Raw genomic sequence first — 21831 nt, forward strand, 5'->3', positions numbered from 1 at the left:
GTCTATGTTGCTCATAGCTTTTCTTCCAAGGAGCAAGTGTCATTTAATTTCATGGCTGCAGTCACCATCTGCAGTGATTTTGGAACCCAGAAAAATAAAGTCAGCCACTGTTTCCACTGTTTCCCCATCTATTTGCCATGAAGTGTTTGGACCAGATGCAAAACCACTAGGCTGTTCCTTAATCAATTCAAAGCCTTTTTTAAAAAAGCCTTTAATAATATTGAAAAGATGCTTCTATTGATTAGATTTAACTTCTAACAGTCATTCAAATTCTTAGAAAGTAATTAATGCTAGTGTCATCTTTTGGTTAAGGTCTATTTCAGAGATTCATATTGTAGTTTGTTGTGAAAAGAACAGGGAACTATCAACCAGAAAAATTAAAATTCAGTCTCCTTTGTGCTACACTATATGACAAGCTCTTTCTTATGAGAAAAATGAATATTTCTTTGCATTCAGTTCAAAAGGGTCTCTTGATTAGATGCATTTAAGTATGCAAGGCAATTTGAAAAGCATAAAGATAGAAATCTCCTTCTAAGTTATTTTACTGAAAAATATATTCATAATCTCTCAGTCACTTTTTAACCTATTCTAAATTTGGTTTTCAAAAATATGGGTCCTCCGTATATGAAGACTAAAGCAACTTTTACTGCTAATAAAATATGTTTTAAATAATCCCTTTTGTTTCACAGAAATTGCTTCTTTCAAAGGTCATCAATAATCTCCATGTGGCTAAATTCAATTTACATTTTTCTCTTCTGACTTTACCCTACTTATCAGTTGTCTTCAACAGAGCTGACATACCCTCCTTCTAGAAATATTCTTCTTTCATTGAATCCAGGACACCACAATCTCCTGGATTTCCTTTTGTGTGCCATGAAAATCAATTTTCAGTTTCCTTTACTGTCACTTTTACTCTTAATTCATCTTCAGTTTTGTGTGGAGAGGCATTCTTAAGATCTGGTCCTGCTTTTCTCTTTCTTACCTGTAATTTCTTATTCAATTTAATTTGTATTATCAGATAATTTAGTCACATTTTAAATTATATGTATAATCACTTCATGACTAGAAATCTCTTATTGATTTATTTAATTAAATACATATTATTGAAAGCCTACTTTCTGCCAGACATAGGGCAGGATATTGGCAAAGTGAATGGAGAGATGAGATTTTTGACTTGAATATAACATGCAATAATAACATCTAATAATACATTCAAAGAGTATTCTTTTTTTTAATTAATTTATTTTTATTGAAGGATAATTGCTTTACAGAATTTTGCTGTTTTCTGTCAAACCTCAACATGGAGCAGCCATAGGTATACATATATCCCCTCGCTTTTGAAATCCCCTCCCATTCCCCTCCCCATATCACCACTCTAGATTTTTAAAGAGCCCTTGTTTCAGTTTCCTGAGCCATATAGCAAATTTCCCTTGGCTATCACTTTTATATATGGCAATGTAACTTTCCATGTTACTCTTTCCATACATCTCACCCTTTCCTCCCCTCCCCCCATGTCCATAAGTCTATTCTCTATGTCTGTTTCTCCATTCAGTTCAGTTCAGTTCAGTCACTCAGTCGTGTCTGACTCTTTGTGACCCCATGAACCGCAGCACGCCAGGCCTCCCTGTCCATCACTAACTCCCAGAATCCACCCAAACCCATGTCCATTGAGTTGGTGATACCATCCAACCATCTCATCCTCTGTCGTCCCCTTCTCCTCCTGCCCTCAATCTTTCCCAGCATCAAGGTCTTTTCCAATGAGTCAGCTCTTCACATCAGATGGCCAGAGTATTGGATTTTCAGCTTCAGCATCAGTCCCTTCAATGAATAATCAGGACTGATCTCCTTTAGGATGGACTGGTTGGATCTCCTTGCAGTCCAAGGGACTCTCAAGAGTCTTTTCCAACACCACAGTTCAAAAGCATCAATTCTTTAGTGCTCAGCTTTCTTTATAGTCCAACTCTCACATCCATACATGACCACTGGAAAAACCATAGTCTTGACTAGACAGACCTTTGTCTGTCAGCCAGTGTTTCCACTGTTTCCCCATCTATTTGGCATGAAGTGATGGGACCAGATACCATGATCTTAGTTTTCTGAATGTTGAGCTTTAAGCCAACTTTTTCACTCTCTTATTTCACTTTCATCAAGAGGCTCTTTAGTTCTTCTGCACTTTCCGCCATAAGGGTGGTGTCATTGGCATATCTGAGGTTCTTGATAATTCTCCCGGCAATCTTGATTCCAGTTTGTGCTTCCTCCAGCCCAGCGTTTCTCATGATGTACTCTGCATATAAGTTAAATAAGTAGGGTGGCAATATATAGCTTTGACGTACTCCTTTACCTCTTTGGAACCAGTCTGTTGTTCCATGTCCAATTCTAACTGTTGCTTCCTGACCTGCATACAGGTTTCTCAAGAGGCAGGTCAGATGATCTGGTATTCCCATCTCTTTCAGAATTTTCCACAGTTTATTGTGATCCACACAGTCAAAGTCTTTGGCATAGTCAATAAAGCAGAAACAGATGTTTTTCTGGAACTCTCTTGTTTCCCCATTGTTGCCCTATAAATGTGTTCTTCAGTACCATTTTTCTAGATTCCATATATATGTGTTAGAATACAATATTTATCTTTCTCTTTCTGACTCACTTCACTCTGCATAATGGGTTCTAGATTCATCCACCTCATTAAAACTGACTTAAATGTGTTCCTTTCTTTGGCTGAATAATATTCCATTGTGTATATATACTACAACTTATTTATTCATTCATCTGTCAATGGACATCTAAGTTGCTTCCATGTTCTAGCTATTGTAAATAGTGCTTCAATGAACAGTGGGATGTATGTGTCTCTTTCAATTTTGGTTTCCTCGGGGTATATGCCTAGGAGTGGAATTGCTGGGTCATATGGTGGTTTTTTAAGGAATCTCCCTACCATCTTCCATAGTGGCTGTATCAATTTACATTTCCACCAACAGTGCAAGAGTGCTGCCTTTTCTCCACACCTATTCAAAGAGAATTCTTAATGAGGAGTGAATCTCCATTGATTGATGCAGTGCATGTACAATCTAATTAATGTTTTTCACCAATCAGATGATATACTAGATAATAAATCAGTCTAGTATTCTATAGAAACCTCCAAGAATATTTTGTATATTATAATCAAAACTTGTCATTAACTACTCGACATTGTTTCCCTTCAAATAGAGTTGGTCCTCTTTAAAAATTACTATATCAAAAATAATTCAACTTTAACATTTATACTTAAAGAAGAGCTGTTAGGATAAAATGCTAATAACGCTATTCACACTTTCCCAAAATGTGATTATAGCTTATATGGAATTTATACATATAATCATTCATTCGGTCAGTATATATTTTTGTGAAAATGATTTTTAATTTATAACCAACATTTTATCTTGAGAATATACTATCTATATGTCCTGTATCTTTTTCTGGGCACTATTTTTCTTTTCTTTTCTTTTTTTTTGTAATTTAGAATATATAACCCTGGTGTTTTAAAAGATAAATAATTTCTAAATTAATTTTGAGGAGTGCCCATGTACTTAGTTTTGAGAGAGAGAAATACTGCCATCTCTGGAATCTGCAGCATTGATAAAATGGGCAGAACTTTTACTTCCTTCTTTTCCCTCACAATCACATGCACGGACACACACACATACATTTATATATATGTGAGTATATATGTGGGTTTTCCAGGTGGCACTACTGGTAAAGAATCTGCCTGCCAATACAAGAAATGGAGACTTGAGTTTAATCCCTAGGTCAGGAAGATCCCCTGGAGAAGGAAATGGCAACCCACTCCAGTATTCTTGCCTGAAAAATCTCATGCACGGAGGAGCCTGGTGGGCTACAGTTCACAGTGTCGCAGAGTTGGACATGACTGAACACGCACAAGCATGTGCATAATATGTCCATTTTACTGTTTGTCAGTTATACCCCACAAAAAGACTAAGTGCTGTTTGTCTTTATATTTTTATAAATGCTCTTTGTCTAAATACATAATTGGTATTAGGGCACTCTGCTAACATTTGCTTGGAGTGCATGTGTATGTAGACATCTTTGTAAAGCTTCCTTAGATAGGTATATATCCTTGGTTTCTTGCTCTCTAGTACTTAATACCATATTGCTTAGGAAAGGTAAATGGTTAGTATGCTAGGCATATTTCATGTTTGTGTGTGTGTGCGACTCTTTGCGACTCTATGAACTGCAGCCCGCCAGGCTCCTCTCCATGGGGTCAGTTGAGAATACTGGGGTGGGTTGCCATGCCCTCCTCCAGGGGATTTTCCCAACCCAGGGATCAAACTCCCATCTCTTATGTCTTCTGAATAGGCAGGGGTTTAGATTTGTTTTGTAGTGATCAGAGCTTGAATAGGCAGGTGTGCTCTTTGCCACTAGAGCCATCTGGGAAGCCCATATCATATGTTTAGTTTTTAACTGGGCTTCCCTGGTGGCTCAGACAGTAAAGAATATGCCTATAACAGAGGAGATCCAGGTTTGATCCCTGGGTCAGGAAGATCCCCAGGAGAAGGAAATGGCAACCCACTCCAGTATTCCTGCCTGGAGAATTCCATGGACAGAGGAGCCTAGCAGCTATAGTCCATGGGGTCACAAAGTGTCAGACATGACTGAACAACTAACACACACACACTTTTTACCAAATCAGAACACCTCGGTATTTGTAAACTCCCAAATATAATAATCCAGGAACCCTAGGTAATTTTACATTTTGGCAGAGCTACATAAATGCCAAGAAAGCAATTAAAACTAAAAGTAACAGTTAACAAAACCATAAAATATCTTGCCCTTTTTATGATAATTTATAATTTATAATTTTATGATAATTTATTAAACATGGCAGGAATATTTTGGGTGATCAATCCCTTTTCTATGCACTACATAGAATCATTTTGCTTTAAAAATAAAGCAGTAGATTTCAGATACCAAAAAGAATATACTAAAGCATATCAGAGAAGGAACAAAATGCAGCTGAACAAATAGGTGGATATATATTATTCATAGCATGTGATTTGTGACACAGAAAAGGATCACTTCTCTTAGAACCACACTATCTTAGAGTTGGTCCTCATTGCTCATAAAATCAGACTACAAATTCAATTAACAGATCTTGTATATAATGACTGAATAAATTTCATGCTATGTGAAATGACTGACAGTGATAGGCTCTGGGACTAACCCATTTTATTTTAGGATAGTTCCAGTTTGAGAAGCAGGACAGTGCAGCACTTCAAAACATACTTTCTTAAGCCAGTAACGTGGGTTTACATCTGAGTCCCACCACTCACTCCAAGCAACCATGAGCAAGCCTCATAACATCAGTGGTGTTAGAAAGTTTATTTCTTAAGCACTTGTAGGATTTCTTGCAAAGAGTATTTGCTATGTAAGGGTTATATAGCATTAATATTCTAGTTTTGAAGATCTTCATTTTACTGAGATAAACCATTTTCTCTAACAACTGTCAATTAAAAATGAGTAGCTAACATTAATTTCACTGTGACAGTTGATAACCTCCTTTTATCCATAATTATAATTTTTATTAGAGTTTGGCTCTGTAGAAAGCAAAGTCAATAGTCCTGGGCATTCCTGCCTTGAAACTTTTCCCTGAGGGAAAAGTCAAGATGAAGAAGACAAACAACTACCATTAACCATTGTAGTTTTGATAAAATACCTCAGCTAATTCTAACTCTACCTTAATCCATTTTCAACTTAGTTTGATTTCCTCGGTGAAGAAAAACTTACTTGTTCAGCTTAAGCACTACTTTTACAGATAGAGAAAACTCCAGTTATCACTTTCCAACCAATATACAACTTCACAATTAAAACATATACCATAATTATAAGGTGATATCATTGATTGAAATATACAGTATTTCTATTTCAGAGATATTAAAAGTATGGAGGGGAAAAGATGTTTTAGAATTAGTGAAATGTTGTACATGCTTTTTCAGAACTTCTATTTATCTTTAATAAAACTTATTAAAATCTCATCAGAAAAGTAAATTATCTATATTGACAAGTCTTAACTGGATTTACATTCATTTTTTCAATATTTGAAATTTTTTATTAAGCTGAGAAAAGCTCAGTTTCATAATTCAATTTAAACTTTTGCAAGAGCTAGATATTCTGCTTGACTCCAGAATTTGTATTTTCATTTAAAAATCATTTTCTTATCTCTGGTCTTCTAACATTTAACTTATTAATTTTTGACAGTTTTTAAAATGCCTTTAAAATAACATGATATATATTAACTCATGACACCTTTAGGTGCCAATTTACTACCCCTTCAAATGTTAAGCTACATTTTCCTTTTTAGTTGGATGCTTTCACTTTTTCAAATTACAGATACTTTTCCATTCTGGAAAAATACATCAGCAAAATGCAAGTTGAATTTTTTAGTACAGCCTCTGCCTTCTGTTAATGTCAGTTCATATTCACCATGAAGCAGCTTTTATTCCTTTTCTGTTTTCCTCCTAGATAAAAATGTCCCTTTCTTTCACTTTAGTTCATTATATCCCTGAACTGAATATATATGTATGTATGCATAAAGACTTCACTTCCATTGAAAATATTAAAAAAATAGAAGCTCTCTGTCTGCAGTTAGCCTGCAACATACTCTAGTCTCATTCTTCCTGCATAGTCCCTACTTCAACATGTTTGCATTTTGTATCTGTCTTGAATTTTAATGTGCTAAAATATATTTAAACTATTTTGGACAATATTCTAATTTCAAGATTATTTTGTTGATACAAATACGTAGAGTGCCATACTAATTCTGATAATGTTGACTTTTCCCATATTTTATTTTAAGAAAGGTTGAAAAACATCACTATTGCATCCACACATACTGAAACCCTGCCCCTAATTTCACCCCATAAGTGAGTGTTCTCTTGGAAAATGACTTGCTAAGAAGAGAATGATCCTTATACCAGTATTATTTTCTCTATTTTACCCCCTTAGTTAAAATGGTGTATGTGGGAAAGGGCTAAATATGGAAGACTGTTTATCTTCCTTGAGATTATGAAGACCAATTTATAAATAGTCCAAAAATATCATAAAAGTCAATTATCTTTTTATTGTGAGAAAATGTGGTTTTAGAAGTTCAGGGTGTTTGAATCACCACAAATCCCACATAAGAATGGACAGAGAAATGAGACAGCTAAATTAAAAACTCATGAATAAAATTTACTATAAAAGTAGATGAGAAGGTAGTTCCCATGAATCCTCAAATCCAAGTAGGTAGACACAGAAGACCTGGGAAACATTTCACCCACCCCAAAGATAAGTAAGTACAAGAGGCCTGGGCTCATGGTTATAGGCACTGAAAGAGCAAATAATTCTGAATTCTCAACAGTAACCAACCAAGACTTCTACCTTCTAAGATACGGTTCTTTAATGAGGAGAAAATTCTTGGAATGGAATCAAAATTAAACAGGGCAAGGAAAATAAAAATGAAGAGAATTACAGATAAAAAGAGGAGAGCTAGGAAAGCTCAGAAAGTGAGCTCCCATGCTATTGAATAGTACAGAATAATAAAAGATGAAAGAACACTGATAAGTGAGAAGAAATGTCCTCACCACTCTTTATGTTAAAGTTGGAAATCCGTACAAATCTCCGCAAAACAGATCACCAAAAAAATTACACGTTTTTAAGTATAAAGAGATCAAAAACATTAAAATCAAAATATATAATATGAAAGAATGATGAAAATACAATTTAGAGAAAAAGTTTAAAAATTAGATAAGCTCAGAAAAGCAGTAGCATTTAAAACAAAAATTCCTCTTGGAAATAAAGTTGAAGCTAGAAGAAGTACAAAAGCAAATAAACCAAACAGATAATGCCTTATGAGAGATACAAGATAAAAGGAAATACAAGAGTTTAAAATTTCAAGAAAAGATGAAGAAAATGCTAAAATTGTTGTTCAGTTGCTAAGCTATATCCAACTCTTTGCCACCCCATGGACTGCAGCACACCAGGCTTCCTCCTTGTTCTTCACTATCTCCAGGAGTTTGCTCAAACTCAATCCATTGAGTCAAGGATGCCATTCAACCATCTCATACTCTGTTGTCCCTTTCTCCTGCCCTCTATCATTCCCAGCATGAGGGTCTTTTCCAGTGAGTCAGCTCTTTGTATCAAGTGGCTAAAGTATTGGAGCTTCAGCTTCAGCATCAGTCCTTCTAATGAATATTCAGTGTTGATTTCCTTTAAGACCGACTGGTTTGATCTCCTTGCTGTCCAAGGGACTCTCAAGAGTCTGCTCCAGCACCACAATTTGAAAGCATCAATTCTTTGGCATTCAGTCTTCTTTATGGTCCAACTCTCACATCCATACACGACTACTAAAAAAAACCCATAGCTTTGACTATACGGACCTTTGTTGGCAAATTGATGTCTCTGTTTTTTTAATACACTATCTAGGTTTGTAATAGCTTTTTTTCCAAGGAGCAAGCATCTTTTAATTTCCTAGATGCAGGCACCATCTGCAGTGATTTTGGAGCCAAAGAAAATAAAGTCTTTCAGAGCTTTCACTTTCTCCCCATTTGCCATGAAGTGATGAGGCCTGATGCCATCATCTTAGTTTTATGAATGTTGAGTTTCAAGTCAGTATTTTCACTCTCTTCTTTCACCTCATCAAGAGGCTCTTTAGTTCCTCTTCACATTCTGCCATTAAAGTGGTGCTATTTACATATCTAAGGTTCTTGATATTTGTCCCAGTAATCTTGATTCCAGCTTGTGATTCATCCAGCTCAACCTTTCACATGATGTACTCCACATATAAGTTAAATAAGCAAGGTGACAATTACCAGCCTTGATGTACTCCTTTCCCAATTTAGAATCAGTCAGTTGTTCCATATCTGGTTCTTCTAACTATTGCTTCTTAACCTTGGACATTAGTTTAAAAAGCTAAACTATTTAAGATGAAAATGATAAATGATGAAGAGTGAAAAAAAGTAAATCTAATATATGAATAATAGCTTATAAGACAAAAGAACAAATCATGTACTAGAGAGTATTAACTAACAAACACAGAGAGTTATAATAAAATTACTAGATTTAACAAAAGAAAATCACTTGTGAATATAAATTTTTAAAAAAGAAAAATTTAATTGAAACCTTGATTATAATCAAAGTTCTCAAATGCAGTGATTTATTCATGAGAAATGCTCTACATATTTAAGACAATAAAGAGAATCTGTGAGACAAGAATTTTATATTAACCCATCTTGACATTCAAGTATAAGGAGTACAGTCAAATTGTTATCAACAAGTAAGAAATCAGAATATTGTTCCCATGAGAACTTCTTGAAAACTCTATTCGATATTAAACATCAAATAACCAAAATTACTAGAGTAAAATTGACATAGAACTGTGAAAAATATGAACTATAGTTACTTACAGATTTAAGACTAAAAGAATGAGAAAGTATATTGGTACCATATCTAAGAATATTTTAATGTCAAAATAGGTCAATATACAACTTAACAACCTCCAGATGGTTAAAATTGGAAAACTCTGAACTTCACCAAGGCTAAAAATTGCGATTAACTACAAGCCATACAATCAATACAAATATGATAAAATCAAGTACATTTTTTAAAAGAAGAGACTACTTCCTAGAAGAAGGAATAGACCTATTTTGCCTTATTATTTTCCCCAATTACAAATAAAGACCATTGCCATCATTTACAAAAGAAATATAAGAAGAATTTGAAAAATGAAGAGAAGAAGGCACATCAGTTAGGGATCTTGGACTCAAGCTACAAAATGGTGAGTTTTTTTTTTTTTTCCCTTTGTCTCATATACTCTGACTTGAAGATGGAGAAGCTGGTAATGTGGAAATACCAATATACACAGATAAAAAAGGTCCTAGCAAAGTCAGTTCTATCTAGCCAAAGGAACAGGAGAGGAACAGGTTAGCAAGACAAAAAAAAAAAAAAAACAAACAAACTTTTACAAGATACATGCTCTTCGGCATCCAAACACTACAGGAAAAAAAAAAAGAAGAAAAGAAAAAAAAAATATATATATATACATGTACCTGGCCTCATCTCCACTCACTTCAGCAAAAACTGAGTGAGATGTTAAATGTCTATCCACCTGAGGCTCTAATAACACCCTTAGAATGGTTTCAAAAAGTAAAGTATAGAACTAGAATTCACTATCAGCTAGTAACAAGACCTTCTATACCACAGTAGAAATGGAGCCCTTGTAGGCAACAAGGACATATATTCTTATTCAGCAATAATTGGATTTCCCTCTCCTTCTCTGCTGGTTTGATAGCAACAGAGATAGATGGTGAAATGGGACTTTCACTACCATGGGATGGCAATGCCCTGGTATCAGCAGAGATCACATGGGAATCTGATGTTTTCACCTACCATGATGTCAAGTAGAGACTATGTGAGAATCTGGAACTTTGACTTCCACTGAGAAGTAATGAGAAAACACCCTCTTAGGGGCCAATGAAGACCAATAAAATAACCCAGACTTCTACATCTTTCTTGTACAAAGAGGTGGTAACCCACTATTCCTTTGCTGAAATGGGGTCAGAAAAAGACAATTAAAGCAGAATATAATACAAAAATGTCTATATGTCATTTAAAAATCACTCATCGCTCAACTTCAAAAATATAAAACCAAATATAAAAATGCAAAACATAAAAAATAGATGCCAATGCTGAGATGATAAAGATGTTAGGATGATTTGACAAAGATTTTGAAACATTCACAATAAAAAAGCTTCAATAAGCAATTAAGGACACATTTCACAAAGGTGGGAAAAAAAAGCTTCATAAAAAAGGAGATACAAAGAAAAGCAAAATGGAAATTTTAGAACTGAACAAATAAGATAAATAAAATTTTGAAACTTTGCTGAATAAAATAACCAAAGTAAAAAATCTCAGTGGATGTGTTCTGTGTCCCACTGTGTCAATAGAAGGCAGAGGAAATGATCAGTGAAACAGAAAATGAAAAAATAGAAGTCAATCTGAATGATATAAATAAAACAAGCTGAAAAACAAAGATTCAGGAATCTGTAGGACTCTAACAAGTATTCTAATGTTCATATTATCAGAGTTCTAGAAGGAAAATGAGAAAAGACAGTGTTGAAGAGGTATCCAAATAATAGCTGAAGACTTCCCAAATCTGGCCATGAATCTTCACATTCAAAAATATAAGCAAACTCCAAGCAGGAGTAATATGTTAAGATGTCTGTTCTTTCCAACTTGATCTATAGATGCAATGAAATTTCAATCAAAATTCCAGCAAGTGATCTTTTGAATATTGACAAACTATTTCTAAAGTTTTTAGTGAGAAACAAAAGACCCAGAATAGCAATATAATATCAAAGAAAAAAATAAATTTGGAGGACTGATGTAGCTGAAGTCATCAAAACAGTGGGGGTATGGACAAAAAATTAGGCAAATAGATCAATGGAACAGAATAGAGAATCCAGAAAGAGACACATAGAAAAATAGTCAACTATATTTGAAAAAAGGGCAATGGCAATCTAGTTGGGCAAAGATAATCTTTTTAACAAATGGCATTGAAACAAAAGGAAATCCACTTTAAGAAAATAAATCCAGATACATAACCTTGAAATTATCACAAAAAATTAAACCAAATAAGTCATAGACCTAAATGCAAGATGCAAAACTATAAATCTACTAGAATGTAACATAAGAGAAAACCTAAATGATCATGGATAAGGTGATGACTTTTTTAGATACAACATCAAAGGCACAATCCATTAAAGAAATAATTAGTAATCTGAACTTTATTCAACTTAAAATATGTGCTCTGTAAAAGGCAATGGCAAGAGAAAAGACAAGCCACAGATAGAAAAATGTTTTCAAAGGGTACATCTGATAAAGGACTATTCCAAAATATACAAAGAATACTTATCTCAAGAATAAGACAAAACAACCGGATTAAGAACTGAACAAAAGTCTTTAACAGGTACTTTACTGAAGAAGACATATAGACAACAAATAAGCATATGAAAAGATGCTCTACATCATATGTTATCAGGAAAATGCAATTTAAAGCAACAATTAGATACCACCACTATATACCTGCTTCCCTGGTGGCTCAGATGGTGAAAAAATCCACCTGCTATGAGGGAGACCTGGTTCAGTGTCTGGGTTGGGAAGATCCTCTGGAGGAGCACACAACAACCCACTCCAGTATTCCCACCTGGAGAATCCCCATGGACAGATGAGCCTGGCAGGCTACAGTCCATGGCGTTGCAAAGAGTCAGACATGACTGAGTGACTAGAACACACGTATCTGCAGAGCTTCCCAGATGGCTCAGTGGCAAAGAATCTGTCTGCAATGCAGGAGACCCAAGTTTGATCTCTGAGTCAGGAAGGTACCCTGGAATAGGAAGTGGCAATCCACTCCACTATTCTTGCCTGGAAAATTCCAAGGACAGAGGAGCTGGGTAGGCTACAGTCCATGAGGTTTCAAAGAGTCAGACATGGCTGAGCATGCACACACTACATATCTATGAAAATAGCCATATCCAGTAAAGCTCAAATTCTGTTAAGGATGTGGAGAAAAAAGAACTCTCATATATTGCTGCTGGGAATGCAAAATGACACAGTCACTTTTGGAAGTCACTTTGTTTACAAAACTAAACATCTTCTTAACATATGATCTAGCAATTTTTGTGTTTATCTAAAGGAGTTGAAAGCATATGCCCACACAAAAACTTGCACATGGATGTTTATAGAAGCTTGAATCATAATTGCCAAAACTTGGAAGAAATCAAGATATCCTCTAGTAGGTGGATAAATTACCTGTGGTGCATTCAGATAATGAATAAATTATCTGGTCATGAAAAGAATGGAGGAACCTTAAATAACTATTACTAAGTGATAGAATACAATCAAAAGGCTATATATTCTATGATTCCACCTATCAGACTTCTAGAAACGTCAAAACTATGAAGACAAAACAAGATTAGTGGTTTGGGGGAGGGGGAAGAGGAGTCATGATTAGTCCGATCACATGGAAATTTTAGGACTGTGAAAATACTGATTAATACTATAATGATGGATTTATATCATTATACACTTATGTACAGCACAAAGTTTATGCACTACATAAGCTCTTAGTACAACATTAAGAATAAACTCTACCATAAACCATGGACTTTGGGTGATTATTTTTAGTTAATTTAATAAATAAACACAAGTACATCAGGCATAACAAATATTTTTAAAAATGGAATGAATTTTATACTTAAGACTAGATTTGGACTTATGATTATGAACTGAACTTTCCTGATGAACAATGTAATGTACTACCAAAAATTTAGTTGTGGTATATAGACACAACAGAGACAGGTCATATCTTGCCGGAACAATATATATTTTCAACCGAAAAATCAAGGTTGCTCTTTCCTTTACAACCAGAATAAGTAGGTCTATAAATCAAAGGGTAGAAGTTAAGAGTAACTCATTTTACATTTTATTTATTTCTATGATCTTTATTGAATAATAATTTCTGTGCAATAAACCATGCTTTTTTATAACAAAAAAGAGGAAAGAAGCAATGAATAAAGTTGAAGACAGAAAAGCCATGGAGAAACTCAATGCAACAAAGAAAAGAGTTGGTTCTTTGAAAAGAAATTGACAAAAGTTCTTAGGATTGATAGAAAAAACCATGATCCAAAGAAGAAAAAATAAATAGACTATTAAAGTTAAACATTTTGACTTGTGAAAGAGTTTGTTAAGGATATGAAACCCCAAGTTCCAGAGTAGAAGAAAATATTAGCAAACCATTCCTGATAAAAAATGAAAATCTAGAATATATAAGGTATCTGAAAATTTAACAGTAAAAAATAAAAATAACCCAATTATATCGCAAGCAAAGCATAAAGAGGCATTGCATCCAGAAGACATTATAGATTACAAATAAGTGCATAAAGATGTTTGAACATCATTAGCCATTAGGAAAATGCAGATAAAAACTCCCGTGAAATGTCACTTCATATCTATGAAAATGGCTAAAATTAAAACTTGTGACAACCTCAAATGCTAGTGAGGATATTACACATTACTAATGGGAATGTACAATGCTAGTGAGGATATTACACATTACTAATGGGAATGTACAATGGTACTATGGTCCTGGAAAACACTATGGCAGTTTCTCAAAGACATCTGTACATGCAGCTCCCATGCAACCTATCGATTATACTCCAAGGGATTTATCCAGAAAAATGAAGATGGTTGCTCATCTAAAGCCTATGCACATTTATTTTTGTATTCTTGTTCATATATACCATTGGGAGGAGCTGAGCAAATAGTAAAATACATCTCTGTATTATTTGTTTTGACTGCATGTGAATCTACAGTAATCTCAACATAAGTTTAATTTTAAAAATATATATAGGTTGCTCTTAATATAAGTTTAATTTAAATATATAGAGAGAGCGATTGCTCTTTTTGAAAAAAAGTCTATGATTTTCAATACCTAAAATTATTGAGGGCTTCCCAGGTGGCACAGTGGTTAAGAAGCCACCTGCAATGTAGGAGAAGCAGGTTCGATCCCTGGGTCAGGAAGATCCTCTGGAGAAGGAAATGGCAACCCACTCCAGTATTCTTGTCTGGAAAATTCCATGGACAGAGGAGTCAGGCAGACTACAATCCATGGGGTCACAGAGAGTTGGATACGACTGAGCGACTGAGCATGCACATACACACAAATATTCATTAACATCCTGAAATGCCATACAAATTAATAAAACATGCACTATGATGGTACAAAAGTAGCATACATATTAGTGGGTGGGAAAAATGTTTTATAACAGCTGTGCTTGTAATATTTAAAAACTGAAATCAACTCAGATGTTCTTCAACAGGTGAATTGTTAAACTGTATTACATATATAACACGGAATACACTCAGAAATAAAAGGGAATGGACTGCTGATAAAGACAACAACCTAGGTGTTCAGAGAAATATGTTGAATGAAAAAATCGATTCCAAAATATACTTATTACATAATTCCATTTTGTGAAGGAGACGGAGGCTTAAGTCAATTCTATTTCTTTTTATTTTTTATTTGTTTTAGATGCTTAACAATGTTGTGTTAGTTTCTGCTATACAAAAGAGTAAATCGGCTATACATATATATATATACACTCTTTTCTAGATTTCCTTCCCATTTAGGTCACCACAGGTCAATGAGTAGATTCCCTTCTGCTAAACAGTAGTTCCTCATTAGAAAGAGAAGTGAAAGTGAAGTTGCTCAGTCATGTCTGACTCTGCTACCCTGTGGACTGTAGCCTATCAGACTCCTCCATCCGTGGGGTTCTCCAGGCAAGAATACTGAAGTGAGTTGCCATTTCCTTCTCCAGGGAATCTTCCCCAGCCAGGAATCGAACCCAGGTCTCCTGCAGTGCTGGCAGACGCTTTACCCTCTGAGCCACCAGGGAAGCTCAGCTCCTCATTAGTTTTCTATTTTATACATTGGAGTGTATATATATCAGTCTCAGTCTCCCAATTTGGCCCAGCCCCACCTTGGTAACCACAAGTTTGTTTTCTATGTCAGTGACTATTTCTGCTTTGCCAATAAATACATTTATACCATTATTTTCTAGATTCCACATATAAGCTATATTATACAGTATTTGTCTTTCTAACTTATTCACTCTGTATGACATTCTCTAGGCCCATCCAAACTCTAAAATGGCACAATGACCTTCCTTTTTAATGTCTGGATAATATCCCATTGTATATATGTAACAAATCTTCATCCATTCATCTGGTCTGTCCTGATAGCTCAGTTGGTAAAGAATCCGCCTGCAATGCAGGAGACCCTGGTTCTATTCGTGAGTCAGGAAGATCCGCTGGAGAAGGGATAGACTACCGATTCCAGTATTCTTGGGCTTCGCTTGTAACTAACTTAGCTGGCAAAGAATCCGTCTGCAGCGCAAGACACCTGGGTTTGATCCTTGAGTTGGGAAGATCCCCTGGAGAAGGGGAAGGCTACCCACTCCAGTATTCTGACTGGAAGGAAGAATTCCATGGATATAGTCCATGGGGTCACAAAGAGTTGGACACTACTGAGCGACTTTCACTTTCACCAAATCTTCATCCATTCATTTGTTGAGGGATTTTACGCTGCTTCCATGTCTTGGCTGTTGTAAATAGTGCTGCAATGAACATTGGAATACATGTGTTTTTTGAGTTATGGTTTTATCAGAGTATATGCAAAGTAGTGGAATTGCTGGGTCATTTGGTAGTTTTAGTTTTTTAAGGAACCTCCATACTGCTGTCCATAGAAACTGTACCAATTTATATTCCCATTCAAAGTATAGGAGGGTTCCCTTTTTCTCCATACCTTCTCCAGCATTTATTGCTTGCAGAATTTTGTTTTTGGTGATGGCCAATCTGACTGGTATCAGGTGATAATTTGTTGGGTTTTTTTTTTTTTTTTAACTTTACAATACTGTATTGGTTTTGCCATACATTGACATGAATCCACCACAGCTGTACATGAGTTCCCAACCCTGAACCCCACCTCCCACCACCCTTCCCATGTCATCTCTCTGGTTCATCCCAGGGCACCAGCCCCAAGCATCCTGTATCCTGTATTGAACCTAGACTAGCGATTCGTTTCTTCCATGATAGTATTCGTGTTTCAATGCCATTCTCCCAAATCATCCCACTCTCTTTGTTGTAGTTTTGATGTGCACTTCTCTAATAATTGGTGATATTGAGTATCTTTTCATGTGTTTGTTAGCTCCGTATTTCATCTATCTAGATCTGCCCATTTTTCCATTGGGCTGTTTGTTTCCTTTTTTCTTTCTTCTTCTTCTTTTTTTTAATATTAACCTGCATAAGCTGCTTGTATATTTTGGAGATTAATCCTTTGTCACTTGCTTCATTTGCAAACATTTTCTCCCATTCTGAGGGTTGTCTTTTCATCTGTTTCCTTTACTGTGGGGAAAAATTTTTAAGTTTGATTAGATCCCATTTCTTTATCTCTGTTTTTATTTTCATTATTCTCTAAGATCAGTCAAATAAATATAAATCGTACTGTGATTTATGTCGATCTGTTCTACCAAGGTTTTCCTCTAAGTGTTTTATAGTGTCTGGTGGTTTATTCGGGTCTTTAATCCATTGTGAGTTTATTTTTGTGTATGGTGTTATGGAGTGTTCTAATTTCATACTTTTGCATGCAGCTGTCCAGTATTCCCAGCACCACTTATTAAAGAGACTATCTTTTCTTCATTATGTCTTCTCGCCTTCTTTGTCATAGATGAGGTGACCATCTTATTATTGTTGGTCAGTCACTAAGTCATGTCTGACTTTTGTGACCCCACAAACTGCAGCACGCCAGGCTCCTCTCTCCTCCACTATATCCTGGAGTTTGTTCAAATTCATGTTCATTTAGTCAGTTATTTCATCTAATCATCTTATCCTCTGCTGCTCCCTTCTCCTTTTTCCTTCAATCTTTTCCAGCATTAGGGTCTTTCCAATGAGTTGACTCTTCACCTCACGTGCCCAAATTATTGGAGCTTCAGCATCAGTCTTCCCAATGAATATTCAGGGTTGATTTCCTTGAGGACTGATAGGTTTGATTTCCTTGCTGTAGAAGGGGCTCTGAAGAGTCTTCTCCAGTACCACAGTTTGAAAGCATAAATTTGACACTCAGCCTTCTTTATGGTCCAACTCTCATGTCCATACGTGACTACTGGAAAAACCATACCTTTGAATTTACAGAGCTTTGTCAGCCAAGTGATGTTTCTGCTTTTTAATATACTGTAGATTTGTCATAGCTTTCCTTCCAAGGAGCAAGCTTTAATTTCTTGGCTGCAATCATCATCTGCAGTGATTTGGGAGCCCAAGAATATAAAATCCGTCATGGCTTCCACTTTTTCCCTTCTATTTGCCATGAAATGATGGGACCAGATGCCTTGATTTTATTTTTTTGAATGTTGAATTTCAAATCAGTTTTTCCACTCTCCACTTTCACTCTCATCTAGAGGCTCTTTAGTTCCTCTTCACTTTTTGTCATTAGAATGGTATCATTTGCATATCTGAGATTGTTGGTATTTCTCCCTGCAATCTGAATTCTAGCTTATGATTCATCTAGCCTGGGATTTCACATGATGCACTTTGCATAGAAGTTAAATTAGCAGAGTGACAATATACAGCATTGCGATACTCCTTTCCCAATTTTAAACCAGTTCGTTGTTTCATGTTTGGTTCTAGCTGTTGCTTCTTAACTGGCATACAGGTTTCTCAGGAAGTAGATAAGGTGGTCTGCTATTTCCATTTCTTTAAGAATTTTCCACAGTTTGCTGTGATCCACAAAGTCAAAGGCCTTAGTGTAGTCAGTGAAACAGAAGTAGATGTTTCCTGAAACTCCTGTTCCAACAGATGTTGGTAATTGGATCTCTGGTTCCTCTGCCTCTTCTAAATCCAGCTTGTACATCTGGAAGTTTTCAGTCATGTACTCTTGAAGTCTAGCTTAAAGGAAATCTTCCAGTTACTCAGGCACAAAATATTAGTTTGACTATCAACTCTTCTTTTTTATAAACCTACATCTCATACCCCAGCAAATCAAAATACTTTTCTGAAGATGCCAGGAACCTGATCTCTTTTACCTTCTTTACAGCAACTGCCCTGATGTTCCCTGCCATTACCTTGAAAGAAGACAAGAAGAAAGTGAAGTTGCTCAGTCTTGTCCAACTCTTTGTGGTTCTATGGACTGTATAGCCTGCCAGGCTCCTCCATCCATGGGATTTTCCAGGAAAAAATACTGGAGTGGGTTATCATTTCCTTCTCCAAGGGATTTCCCAATGCAGGGATTGAACTCGGGTCTCCCACATTGCAGGCAGACTCTTTACCATCTGAGTCACAGGGAAGCCCCTTTATTGTGAGCCAGCAAAATAGCATTTAGCTCCTAACCAGACTCTCTGTTTACACCCTTATACTTTCTCCCCAGCTCTGCAATATTTTTCCTTATAGAAACCAGAGAATAGCTTTGAAAAGCCAGAGCTTGGAGAAACTAGAGTTTTAGTTTTGTAGCACGTCAGATCGGAGAAGGCGATGGCACCCCACTCCAGTACTCTTGCCTGGAAAATCCCATGGACAGAGGAGCCTGGTGGGCTGCGGTCCACGGGGTCGTGAAGAGTTGGACATGACTGAGCGACTTCCCTTTCCCTTTTCACTTTCCTGCACTGGAGAAGGAGATGGCAACCCCCTCCAGTGTTCTAAGTCCAACTTTCATAGCATGTCCTATCCTATCCAACATGATCTGTCTTCCCTACTTTGTTCACCATTATTCCAGCTGAACTTGGCCTTCTTGCTGTCCCTCAATGCTGCACGCCCTTAATGACCATTTCCTCTTTCTGAAGCTTTTCTCTCAAGCCATGTAGCTAACTCATTCATTTCAAATCCCTGCTTAATTTTCACCATATCGGAGTTTGGCCTAATTATTTCATATTTCACCACTCCCCCAACCCTGTCCCATTTCTCTCTTAATTTTCTGTAAGCTCCTTCATGGCACTCACCACTGGGCTATTAAATTTCCATTTCTTTCTCTTTCCAAGATATTGTAAGCTCCATGGCAATAGTGACTCAGTTTTGTTCTTGTTACCATATACTATGGCAAATTTCGGCACAAACCAGAAGTTCAATGTATTTGTTGAATGAAGAAATGAACACTTGAACAAATGAAAACAAGTCTGACTCATTAAGATCTGCTTGATCCCATTTTCTTCCCTTTCTTTTCTAAGCTGTGTTCAGTATTGGAGAAATTTAACTATTAATATGTGATTTATAGTGATATACACAAGTGTTATTCCTTATAAGGCCTTAGAGAGCTACATCAAAATCCTATTAAGGTTTACCTGTTTAATTATTTTTAAATTTATCTTATTTATACATAATATCTGTTTAGAGTAATTATATTTCAATATGGTATGTTTGGAAATCTTTTTTACTACCAATTTTATCATATTGGTTTACTAGGAATTTATAACATACAAGTTTTCTTTCTTTCTCAATTTTAATTGTCTATTAAACCATAAAATATGTTTCTACTAATTGTACTATGTAAAAGTGATCCACCTACAATACACTTTATATTGAAGAATATGTTAAAACTTCTGAAAAAACAGCACAGAGATGAAAAGGAAAAAATAACTTTTGAGACAATCACAATCTAGTTACCTGGTATTTTTAAGTTAAAGGTAACTGAAAAGTTGCAACAGAAATTCCCTCTTGGGAAAAAGGGCTTTAAATTTTGACTATAATGAAAGAATAGTGTGATTCTAAGGAATCAGCATAGTTTGTAATCTATTCAGTACTTAAAATTCATATTTTCTAAACAAGATCATTGTCACATGAATTTATTATTTTAAATTGGCTCCCTCAAGAAAGCATTGAATTTATATTTATGAAGACATTTAATGCACACTAAATGCCAAGTAAAGATTATAAAAAATATCTTTATTGAAGTCTAACAGCAATGAAAGACATTTCCCATTAGTGGTATAATTAACTCATAATTATGTAAGCAATAAATGCATAATTAGTTTTTTTACTCTCAATATATTAATATTGTATACAATATTGGCCATGCAGCTGTAAATAACCTTGACAAATTAAATCACCATCTTCTTGTGTACTGAATGTCAGTTTAATTGATGGAAAAAATATTTCTAAAACACAGAAAAGTTGAAGAATTCTTCCACCATAAATCTGCAAAGAACTCTTCTCCATGCAGATCTGAGCATAGACTATACTTAACCATATTTGAGGAGATAGGGGACATAATAATCTAGTCTATGCAAAGATTAATATTAGAGATAGGATGACTTATCCTCTCATTTGATATCCATAGAGTCAGGATACAGAACATTTCCTTTACCACAAGTTTCCTTATTTCACTTTTATGTCTACAGCCACCTCTCTCATACTTCTAGCCTATCAGTGAGATCAGTTAGTCTCTTCACTATTTCTGTAATTTTATTTTAAAAGATTTTTATAGTAAGTAATCTTTTGGAACTTTTTTTCATTCAGCACAATATTCTGGATATCTAGGTTATTGTGTTTATCAATAGTCCATTCTCTTTTATTTCTGTCTGCATTCCATGTTACAGATGTAATACAAATTAACATAAACTTGTTGAAAAACACCCGAGTTGATTGTAATTTTTTAAACTATAACAAGCACAGATGTCATAAAAATATTACCCCTGTACTAAATATGTATGTTAGTTTTGTACCATCGAAGTGCATTTTTTGTTAATTTTTATAGCATTTCAGGATGCTAATGAATATTAGGTATTGAAAATCATAGGCTGTTTCTGAAAAATAACAACATGATTTTTTCTAAAAAATTAAACTTTGTTTGTTGAGATAATCGTAGAGTCACATGCAGTTGAAACAAATAATACAGAGATCTGTTTTACTATTTGTCCAGCTCACTTCTAATAGTAATAATTTTATATGATAAAATAATTATATGTGATAAAATTTTTTAATTTTATATGATAAAGATGGCTTGTCTCTCAGAATGTAACAACATCTTATTAACTGGCTTAATACCAAAAAAATCCCTATAAATCATTAGATGAATTACTTAAACTTTACATAAAGAGATATACTATAAGATGTTCAGGTCATCAAAGTTTTATCTTTTCCATATTTTGATGTCATTTAACAAAGAAGCAGCCTGCCTGAGGCTGAAACTATAATGCAATCAATATTTAAAGATCATCTTTTAAACAGAAATCATTCTTACTGTACCTTTATGAGTGATAATTAAAA

The sequence above is a fragment of the Oryx dammah genome, unplaced genomic scaffold (assembly GCF_014754425.2).
Source record: "Oryx dammah isolate SB20612 unplaced genomic scaffold, SCBI_Odam_1.1 HiC_scaffold_25, whole genome shotgun sequence".
Classification (NCBI taxonomy): Eukaryota; Metazoa; Chordata; class Mammalia; order Artiodactyla; family Bovidae; genus Oryx; species Oryx dammah.